Below are 10,317 nucleotides of genomic sequence, written 5' to 3'. Positions count from 1 at the left end.
AGAGCACTCAAAGAAACATGAGAATCCATTGCTGTAATCACATGAGGCAGTTTAATGACAGAGCTCCAGACCAACATGCATCCCACACAGGAGATAATGGATGTCGGCCAGGAGGCTCCAAAGCTAGGGGTTTTTATGGGGTAAGGGGCTTAGGGGTGTGGAATTCTGCATAGCGACACTCTATTGGCTGATTCAAACATCAACAGAAAAATTACATATACGTGCAGGGTGTTAGAGTTCTGTGAGTTGTTGACTCAGTTCAGATAGCCCTGTTATGTCCTCACATTCCTCTTTATCTTTAAGGTTAAGCTGTTCCCAGGAATGTTTTAACTATGGGGCATACCCAGGTTTGTTTTTCTTTTTTTCAGCCCCAGGCAGCCTCTAGGCTCACAAACAACCAGCAATTTCTGAGTACTTTATATGACTTACAGGTCTTGAAATTTCATCTTTCTTTTATCTCCCTCGAATACTCTCATTCACTTCTTCATGCTATGATATTGCAAGAAGACCCTTCCTGAAGTCACATAGGAACCAATACCAGTTCCTTAGCTTTCCCAGCTTCTACAAAGTAAAAATGATTTTGCTGTTGCTGCAGAAAATGGAATAAGATATCCACAAAAGATAGAAAGAAAGAGAGAGAGAGAGAGAGAGAGAGAGAGAGAGAGAGAGAGAGAGGGGGGAAGGAACCTACAAAGAGAAGCAAAACACAGACTAAAACCAAATTTCTCTTGGACAACCTCTGCTTCCTCATGGTGAAGTGATATTGATTGTCTGACACAGCTTTATTGAAATACTGATGCCTCTTGTTGGCAGAAAGCTGCTTATAAGGAAAGAAGCCTTAAGGATGTTGAACTTGATTGCTTCCTGTTACACAAAGATACACAGATAACACATCAGTGGCTAAAAGACAACACAGTTATCCCATTTTGAAATAAATTTCATGAATATTCATTTACCTATGGCTTTTGCTAATGGCTGCCCAACAAGAGAATCAATGTTGATAATTAATCAATAGCACAACACACTGGAAAGCATGTTTTCATTAGGGCCCTGTCTATCCCCCAGTGTCCATTTTCATGGCTTTGTTCCCACATTCTAATTAGCTCTAGTTTTCTTTATGTATTCTTGGTTTCTTTACAAAACTGCTAATAGTTTAACTCCAGCACTCAGCTACTGAAATGTAAGATAGTGGCATTAAGAACCAAGTAACAGTTGTGTCTGGTTAGATGTAAATATAGTTGATATGATTTATATCAAGCACTAATAAGAAAGTTTTCCATAATGAAAGTTAGCTATCGTATTTGTTTTAAGTTGTGTGCTTGTGTGCATGTGTGTGTGCATGCGTGTGTGTGTGTGTGTGTGTGTGTGTGTGTGTGCGCGCGCGTGTGCGCTCGCGCACATGTATGGTGTATGCAAATGTATGGGATCTCATATGTATGCATATATATGTGGGAATCAGAGGTCAATGCTGAGTGTCTTCCTCTACCACTCCCTATTTTATTTTATTTATTGATGCTGAATCTCACTGAATCTGGAACTTCCTGATAAAGCAGGACTAGTTGACTAGTGGCTCCCAGAATCCTTCAGTCTCTGCCTTCCCAGACCTAGAATTGAAGACTACATCTGGTTGTTACTTGGGTGCTGGGTCAGGTCAGATTCTCCTGCTTGCACAGCAACTGCTTCACCAATCAAGCCATCTCTCCAGGTCCCTATTCAAAAAATAATTTAACATAACATTTTGCTGTCCTAGAGGTGCCCTGGCAAGAAAAAAATACACAGTGGGATTAAAAAAAAAACAGCATCTTATTATCTCATAAATTTTGAGCTCTAGAAATATGAAGCCAAGATCAGGTCATATTATCAGAGACACTAGATGTTGGGGTATGCTGTGTAATGTTGTGTCTCTGTGCTTCCTCACCTTCCTACGGCATTCTCTGATTGGCTTTAATAAATCTGATGGTCAATTAGCTGGGCAGGAAGTGGAAGGTGAGACTTCTTGTTAGGGGAGAAAGGAACGCTGGGAAAAAGAAAGAGGAAGACCTTTTGCCAGGACATATGAGAAGTGATGGACATGACTATGGATCTAGAAGGTATAGCAGACCACATGGCTGGATGGGGACTAGGTAGTTGGGTTAACTTAGATGAGCTAGTTGAGAGTCTGCCCAGCTAGGCCTAAGATTTGAAATGTTAAACGGTCTCTGTGGTTCTTGGGAGAACTAGCTGGTTAAGGAAAAATTGCCTCCACATTAATCTCCAGTATTAATTAATTGGTTAATTAATGTATATGGAATTATAATCATTTTAATATACAGGATTCTTCCCTGATTTATCTGTTCTTCTGGTAGTTGTTAGAACTCTTTTTCATTGTTTGGCTTCTAGATGCATCCATCCACTCACCACACACTGTGTCTATGTCATCCTCCCTAGATGTTCTGTCTTCTCTCTCACCTTATAAATATACCTGTAATGTTAAACTAGACCCAAAGCTAATCCTGCATAGCTTCATTTAAATTAAAATATACCCGCCGAATTGTACTTGCATATTAGGGACACAACATACATTTTTGAAGACACAATTCCACTCCAAACAATTAGCATCTTTGATAATGATCCTATTTATAAAAAACTGTTGCAAGAATTTTAGTGTTATTTTATTTTATTTTACTGCATTACAGAAATCCATCTCCATGCAAGTATGTAATATACTTGGAACATACTTTCTGTCTTAGGGTTTTAATGCTGTGAACAGACACCATGATCAAGGCAGGTCTTATAAAAAACAACATTTAATTGGGGCTGGCTTGCAGGATCAGAGGTTCAGTCCGTTATCATCAAAGTGGGAGCATGGCAGCATCCAGGCAGGCATGGCACAGGCAGAACTGAGAGTTCTCTGTCTTCATCCAAAGGCTACTAGTAGAAGACTGACTTCCAGGCAACTAGGGTGAGGGTCTTAAGCCTCAGGTGTACTCCTGTGACAACCTGACCATGTTTTGGGGAGGACTGTGGAAGGACTTTGGAACTTCCATTAGGTATTAAGAGCTCTGTGAGATATTGTGTAGGAGCTTGGAAGATAATGTTGAGAACAGTTCAGAAAATGGAGGCCTGGCTTGTGAAATTTCAGAGGGAAAATTAAAGACTCTTTTCAGGGCCATTGCTATTTTGGATTGTGAAGATTCTGTGGTTCTGGTTAGTTTAGGCTGAAGAATCAGCTGTGATTAACAAGATACCAGAACTACTAAAGTGAAAACTTTGCATTACTGGGTCTATTGATGCTGGTTAGCTGGAGCTAAGAAATTAGCAGTGATTAAGAAGAGACCAGCATCATTGAGGTAACATCTTCTGGGAAGTGTTTTCTGAGAGCACAGAGGCTGTGTTCCAGAGATAGCCAAGGTTGTACCTTGTGCTATGACTGGACTTGGTAATGTGTAAGAGTTACTCAGGTGGTACTGGTTTTGAAGGCATGAAGGGGTCACTCAGTGCAGCTGAGGCTCAGCACTGTGAGAAGCCATGGAGGGCCATTGGTGAAGGTGCAGCCTCAGTTGCAATTGATGGGCCAGGACTGAAGGGGTCATGCAAAGGAGTTGAGGCTTGGCACCATGAAGAGAGCCTATGAGAGGCTATTGCTGAAGCCAAGTTACAGTGGAAGACAGTAGCGTTTTGGAGATGACAGGACCATGAGATGACCACCAAGAACAGCAGCAGCAGTGGAGTACAGGCAGCTGAAGCCTAGAAGACAACATGTGTGCTACAAAGGGCCTGGCTGGAGAAGTGACCCAAGCCCTTGGAGGAGCCCAGAAGATCATGAGTTGGATCCCAGACATTGGATGGTTGGAGACTGATTTTTGTTTTTGATTGTGACTGTGCCCTGATATTCTTCCCTCTTGAAGGAAGAAAGTATTTTAGTGGAGCCCACAGTTAAGATTCTTTGAATTTTAAAAGATATTGGACATTTTAAAGGGATTGAACTTTAATATACAAGACTGTGGGACATTTAAAATTATTTACATCTTGGGGATGATAAAGAAACTAAGGGTTGAGGCTTACTAGTGATGTGTTTGTGTGTCAAGTTGACAAGGAGTCAATTGTACTGGCTAATTTTGTGTCAACTTGACACAGCTGGAGTTATCACACAGAAAGGAGCTTCAGTTGGGGAAATGCCTCCATGAGATCCAGCTGTAAGGCATTTTCTCAATTAGTGATCAAGGGGGTAGGTCCCCATGTGGGTGGGGCCATCTCTGGGCTGGTAGTCTTGGTTCTAAAAGAGAGCAGGCTGAGCAAGCCAGGGGAAGCAAGCCAGTAAAGAACAACCCTCCATGGCCTCTGCATCAGCTCCTGCTTCCTGACCTGCTTGAGTTCCAGTCCTGACTTCCTTTGGTGATGAACAGCAATATGGAAGGTAAGCTGAATAAACCCTTTCCTCCCCAACTGCTTCTTGGTCATGATGTTTGTGCAGGAATAGAAACCCTGACTAAGACAACCCCCTTCATATCCTGCTACTTTTTTTTTCAAATTCTTAAAGGACTAAATGCTTGAAGATGGCATGCATAGATATTCACAAAGATAATTGTTTAGTTTGAAAGCCTTCAATTTCGAGGAAAGCTTGTGCTTGTTTGAATGGTCAAGAAGTCACAAATGCCAGCATCAGATTTGAGGGCCACTATGCCTCTAGCTGGTTTTAGCTATAGTTGTACTTTGGACAAACTGGAAAACAAGAGCCTTACATAAGTACCAGAAGCTGCCCAGCACCGGCTATCAAGAGTGTTGTGAGATTGCTTTTCTCAATAAATCATCCATAATGACTTACTGTCTTGCTTTGTTGAATCTTCAACTTTAAGACGAGTGTGCAAATATATGATTTCAAATGAATGAAAATCATTTGAATTAGTTAATTCATAGCTTTACTTCTCAATATCATGTAATAATTAAGAGGAAACACAGGAACTTAGGTAACAGTTAAGAACTTGAAACTTCTGTATGTGTATGCAAACGTTGACATTTCTCTTCTCAATGGTACAGTCAATACTTACAGCAGGAATGAGGTGTCTGCCTTTGTGGGTGACAGTATTTTTTTTTCTTTTTTGGATGAAAACAAAAATATACCTAAAAGCGAAGCTTCTGGAAAAACCATTTGTTCTTCCGTGTCTTGTATCGATCCTCAAACTGGACCTTAGCCTCAGCCTGGCCTTGCATTTCAAATCTGGGTTCCTGATCACTTTCTTGTTTACAGCAGTCTTGTCCAAGGAAATATCCACAGACAGCCTTGTGGACATGAGGTGGTTGTAGTTATAATCTTTCACAAGTTTGTAATTTCTTTGTTTCTTCTTGCCCATGGCAACTGTCACTTTTCGGGGATAGTGGTCAATTCCAGCCACCAGGGCATGGCTGTCAGGGTGGTCTGAGGTTCCATCATCAATGTTCTTCACAATGATGGCTTTGCATCCAGAGCAGCATCCAGCCAGGACATGCACCACTTTTCTGGGTTTCATGAACTTGCACATTTTGACAGCAAGGAGAGGGCACCCAGCAGAAAGGAAAGAAGGATGCTTAGGGTAACAATATTTTTTTCTTTTTTTTTATTTGGGTATTTATTTCATTTACATTTCCAATGCTATCCCAAAATTCCCCCACATGCTACCCAACCCACTCCCACTTCTTGGCCCTGTCGTTCCCCTGTACTGAGGCATATAAAGTTTGCGTGACCAATGGGCCTCTCTTTCCACTGATGGCTGACTAGGCCATCTTCTGATTCATATGCAGCTAGAGACACAAGCTCCGGGGGCTGTGGGGGGGGGGTATACTAGTTAGTTCATATTGTTGTTCCACCTATAGGATTGCGGATCCCTTTAGCTCCTTGGGTACTTTCTCTAGCTCCTCCATTGGGGGCCGTGTGATCCATCCACGAGCTGACTGTGAGCATCCACTTCTGTGTTTGCTAGACCCCGGCATAGTCTCACAAGAGACAGCTATATCTGGGTCCTTTCAGCAAAATCTTGCTAGTGTATGCAATGTGGAAGCAGTTACAGAGACAAAGTTTGGAGCTGAGACGAAAGAATGGACCATCTAGAGACTGCCATATCCGAGGATCCATCCCATAATCAGCTTCCAAACGCTGACACCATTGCATACACTAGGGTAACAGTATTAATTGTATCTCTATTCCACCATTTGTTTCCATTCAAGCAGTACATAGAGCAAGTAGAGCATTTTCTGGGACCGGGAAGGAAGTTCAGCCATATGGCACTCAAGGAACACGTGGGTGGGAAGCTCTGGTTCATGTTCTCAGCAAACAAACTTAAGTGGGAAGGTTAATGAAGGGATGCTATATCTGCTGTGGGAATGCTGTGCACATGTATAGAAATTCACACCAAACCCTACTAATGCCTACAACTAACACAGCTCAGCAACAAATTAGACGTATATTTTTTAAAAGGAATGAAAACTCCCTCTCCATTTCTGTGAGTGGCTATCATTATCTCTAGAAGTTGACCTGTCCAGTCGCTACCTCAGCTCTTCCTCCTCATTGCCCATCATATCTGCCTATACTCATAGATCCAACTGAAAAATGGCCAACTCTTTTTGCTTTAACTCTGAATTTGTGATTCTCAGAGACTGTATCAAACATTCTTGTTTCTTGTAAACAACCAAAACAATAGATTTCCATGAAACTGTGAGGAGTTTCTGTAGGAAACATGGAGATGGTGGCCTGAGTTTTAGCCTGAACTTTCCTCTTAGGGTTCACTACTAAACCCTGACTATCCTGCTCATAATCTGCCCTTTAGACCCAAAGGAAAATGGTCTAAAATAAGTCCTCTGCAGCACATTCTCTCAAGGGTGCCTGCTCTGTGAACTTGGGAATATTGCTTCCTGGTTCTATTACAGCAGCTATTCCTCAGTGTCAGTTGAGTGCAGAATAGCTCAATAGAGCACACAGTCTTGCTTACAAACATACCCGCACTTCAGGACAGAGATAACAGCTCGGAAGGACGAGGTCTGGCATAGATCCTTGATGCAGGCTCTCAAAGCATCCTTTGTAGTCCTAGGTTTTTCTTTCTTAATACAGAATTGTTGAGAAAAAGACACCCTAAAGTCATTACATATTGCATACAAACTAAATAAGAGATGGGTTTGGCTGCTTGTTATTATATATGCAAAAGTGATTTCATATTATTTGGGTACTCTGGAGAATTGGACTACTTGAAGTAAGTTTTTATTGCTATTTTCTCTTGAAAATGTGCCTGGCACCTGTCAGACACGTGGAAGAAAACCAAACTCATGCTGGCATTTCACTTTCAAGATTCGGTGGTGCCAAGGAATCCTATTCTTGGACAACTTCTACTTTCCCATAAATAATCATTCCTTCCAGGAAGGATCATCATCTTTGTTTTCCCTTCATTTCTTCAGTTTTCCAAAAATGTATATTTTCTAACAAGATAAAAGGTTCTGGCAAGGTATTGGAATCTCTACCCACCTCCCTCTGCATCTGGTATCTCAGAAATCTTGCTTACACCCTGGAACCTGGGGTGAGGTTTGCAGACCTAGATATGAGGGAAGAACAGTTGCTCACTATTCACGATTTATTTTCTGATATCAAATATAGTCATATAACAAATTTACCCTAAAATAAATGTAGCATTTTTATGTTATCAAATTGAGCTCACATGTGAAGGTAAATATTAAACAACATTTTATGGTAAGCAAAATTCATAACTCTATTTTATTGCCACTCTTTAGAACAGTCTCTTTGAGACTGCAAACATGAAATTGCCTGGTTGTGTGTTTTTCCATAAAGTGGTATATGCCGCCTAGAACGGAGCTCTTCCTGGTCAGTTCTATTCTGACTTAAAGGGGAAATACCCATATAGAAATTTCCCGTGGTACTGAATATATTTGTGACCATCAGCCTTAGCTGTGAAGAGAATTCCCAAAAGCACTCTGTAGTGTAGGGACCACACCAAGTAGTAGAGACGAGGAGATGAGAAGCAGGTCTCAGTCTATTTTAAGTGATTTCTCCTTACAACCTGACCTGACAAAGGGACCTGCTAAGTCTAAGCACAACACTACTTGAAATCTGGGTTGACTGAACATTTCCAAACCTTTCCCACATTCTCTGAACTGATTTTGAATTTCAGCCAAGTTTGTGTGCCCCCCCAATATCACTTTTAAAATTTCTTCATGTTAGTAAAGTAGAACTAATAGGGGAGGGGGCTATCCCAATTAAAAACTCCTCTCAGGTTTATTACAACTGCCTTGATCTATGTTTGATCATTTTCTCATGGCTATGTCAAAGGCAGTTGGAGGAAGCAGTTCTCTTGGCTCATAGTTTGAAGGGCTACAGTCTACCATGGCAAGGAGCTATGGCACAGGGAGTATGAGGTGGCTGGTCACATCCATCCACAGCAAAGAAACAGAGGAGATGAATATCACTGCTCACCTCACTCTCCCCTTCTTGTCCATCTTGGTTGATGATAGAGAGAGTTGGTGAAAAACACTCTCATTTTGGCTCTTCCTGCCCCAGTTAAACTTCTCAAGAAACTTCCTCTAAGACAAACCCAGAGGTATGTCTCCTAAGTGATCACAAATTCAGTTCAATAAAGATTAACAATAAAGATTAATTATTGCCATTCTACCCCTTGACAACTTGGCACCCAGACATCTAAGCCTTAACCTTCCACCCTTGACTTTTAAAAATCACATGTTCAACTCCTAAGGTAAAATGCAAGCATCCCAACTTCAAAGGTGCACATAGTTTTAATAGTATCAACATAATTTAAAAATCAAGTCTCTTCTAATACTGAAGGCAGTCTCTTAACTCTTGAGTTTCTATAAAAATAAAAAACTAAGCTACATGTTTTCAACATACAACAACCTAAACATTCACATTTGGAAAGATCAGGCCAAGATAAAATTGAAAACAAGGAAGTCCTTATTGATGAAAGCCCCACGCCCTGGGGCTCCTTGTTTGCTATCCAGGGCTTGTGATTGGATCATCTGAGGTCTGGTGACATTGGATAGCACTGCCCCTCTAGCTCAGGCATATACAGCACATGTAAGCCCTAGGGAAAACTCTACGTGATACCTGAACATTCCTTGGTAGATCTAAGGTCCTGATGCATACAACTCTCAGGATTCCTTGCTAAAATCTCTACTCACATTTGCAACTTCACACAGTGGCTTGTAAGCGTCTCCTTGCAATAAATTTCATCTGGCACACAATCCAAGGCCTCAGTGGCTTTCCAAAACTTTACCATCAGCCTTTGTGACTACCATGGAGGTGAAACTTACAAGTCCAGCTCCTGTTTTGAAATTGTAGTCAATTTCAATCCCCATCTTTCTCAGCTATAGTTGCCTCTGTTCATCTTGGCATCTGAACCTGGCCAAACACTTCCCTGGGAAGTCATTTTTGAGCAGGGAAACCTCTCAGAGCCATTTTCAGTTGTGGTTTTCTCAAATGAATTTTTACATGTTGGAGCCTTCAATACACATGTTCTGCCCTCTGTTTACCTTTCCTCTTGTACAGAATACAAGGTTATTCCTCAGCGGCCCTGATGTCCGGAAGAAAGAATTACATTCTTCTCACCTGTTACTCCCAACTTGATTGTGAGACTTTCACCAAACTGCACACTTTCCATATCTCCCTGTTCCTTCTCCCCCCAGCCCCCACTGTAGATCAGACTAAGGGCAGTGAGCAGTAGCCATGGCACAGTCTAGCTATTATGCCATCTTGTCATTTCCTCTACTAAACACACTCAGTCACTTAATTTTGAAATGCTTACTCGGGTTCTAAAAATGTGGGCAGAATTCTGTTGTTTGTATTGTTTTATCCAGATTGTAATATGGTCCACTTCCCAGTAAAACATCTATTATCCTCTATAGTCTTGAAAGAACAGTCCTTACCATCTTCCCTGGCATCTGTATTCTGATCAACTACACTCCTACAATAAAGAGCCCATGGGACTCTGCTCTCAGCAAAGCCTCACACTGTTCCAGATTATTCCCATAAACCAGTTCCAAAGACCTATCGACTACAGGGCTACTTAGTCACAGCAACACTTTGCTTCTTGGCTCTAGTTTTGTATATTAACTGATCTTCTGGTTGCTTTGACAAACAAACAAACAAACAAACAAACAAAAAACAACTAAGGGACAGTGTGGGAAAATCATGACATGTCTCCATTAGATGTACAGAGAGGAGAGATATAAATGCTAATTGATGATGTTCAACTCACTTTCTCCTCTTCCCCTGTCCATTCAACCTGGGATGTCAGCCTATGAGATGGTGCCCACATGCAGGATGGGTTTTCTTTCCTCCATTAAACC

The 10,317-nt window shown here is 41.4% G+C and overlaps 1 pseudogene; it reads right to left on the bottom strand.

Annotated features, from left to right (window-relative positions):
• Positions 1 to 5,081: 5,081 nt before the first annotated feature.
• On the bottom strand, positions 5,082 to 5,498 carry LOC110303890 (annotated as a pseudogene).
• Between the last annotated feature and the right edge of the window lie 4,819 nt (positions 5,499 to 10,317).

Source organism: Mus caroli, chromosome 10 (genome assembly GCF_900094665.2).
Source record: "Mus caroli chromosome 10, CAROLI_EIJ_v1.1, whole genome shotgun sequence".
Taxonomy (NCBI): Eukaryota; Metazoa; Chordata; class Mammalia; order Rodentia; family Muridae; genus Mus; species Mus caroli.
The sequence above is the reverse complement of the archived record's forward strand: the minus strand, read 5'-3'. Positions and strand labels throughout refer to the sequence as shown.